The sequence below is a fragment of the Lepidothrix coronata genome, unplaced genomic scaffold (genome assembly GCF_001604755.1).
Source record: "Lepidothrix coronata isolate B3197 unplaced genomic scaffold, Lepidothrix_coronata-1.0 Scaffold200, whole genome shotgun sequence".
NCBI lineage: Eukaryota > Metazoa > Chordata > Aves > Passeriformes > Pipridae > Lepidothrix > Lepidothrix coronata.
Window position 1 is genome coordinate 1,362,880 of NW_016690380.1, and position 1,247 is coordinate 1,364,126.

Genomic DNA, 1,247 nt, shown 5'->3' on the forward strand with positions numbered 1-1,247 from the left:
CGCCAAACTCTTTTATGGAGTTTTCCGAAGGCACTGTATGCCTTTGCTAACCTGTCCATCAATCTTGCCATCCAAGGAGATGAGGCTGCCTCGGTAATTAAACTGCTGGACTGATTTGAGCTCTGATTCGCCGATGGTTATATGGGGATGATGGAAGACTTCCTGAGGTGCAGGTTGATAGAGAACTTCTGTCTTCTTTAAGCTGACTTCCAGCCCAAAGAGCTCAGCAGTGTCTGTGAAGCAGGATATTACAACGCTGCAGAGCTGCTTCTGTGTGAGCGACAAGGGCGGTGTCATCAGCATAAAGCAGCTCCCAGACAAGATGGTTTAAGGTCTTGGTGTGGGCCTTCAGTCGCCTTAGGTTGAAAAGGCTTCCATGGGTACGATATCGGATGTAGATACCGTCCTGATCATTGAGGTCTGCAGTGGCCCTTTGGAGCATCCTGCTGAAAAAGATTGTGAATAGGGTTGGTGCGAGAACGCAGCCTCGTTTCACACCATTAGTAATTAGAAAGGGCTCAGAAAGTGCATTGCCATAACTGACTTGGCCGTGTTGATCCTCATGGAGTGAGAGGATCATTTTAAGGAACTTGGGGGGACAATCTAAATGTTCCAAAATCTGCCACAGACCTTTCCTGCTCACAGTATTGAAAGCCTTGGTGAGGTCAACAAAGGTTACATAGAAACCTTTGTTCTGTTCCCTACACTTCTCTTGCAGTTGTCTGAGAACAAATACCATGTCTGTGGTACTCCTGTTGGCTCTGAAACCGCCATGGCTTTCAGGTAGAATTCCTTCTGCTATAGTGGGTATTAGTCTGTTCAAAAGTGTTCTTGCCAGGATTTTGCCAGCAACGGAGAGCAGAGTAATACCACAGTAATTTGAACAGTCTGATTTAATTCCTTTCTTTTTATACAAGGTGATGATTACTGCATCTCGAAGGTCTGATGGTAGTTCGCCCAGTTCCCAACAGCGCATCACAAACTCGTGAAATTTAGCATGGAGTGCTTGGCCCCCATGTTTCCAGATTTCAGGTGGAATTCCATCAACCCCAGCTGCCTTGCCAATTTTCACCTGCTGTATGGCCTTAAGAGTTTCTCCCAAAGTGGGGGCAGTATCCAATTCATTCTTCACCAGTTGTTATGTAATGGACTGAATCGCTGAGTCTTGCACTACACGGTTGGTACTGAAAAGAGTCTGAAAGTGTTCAGACCATCGATTCAGAATGGAGGTTTTATCTGTCAGAAGC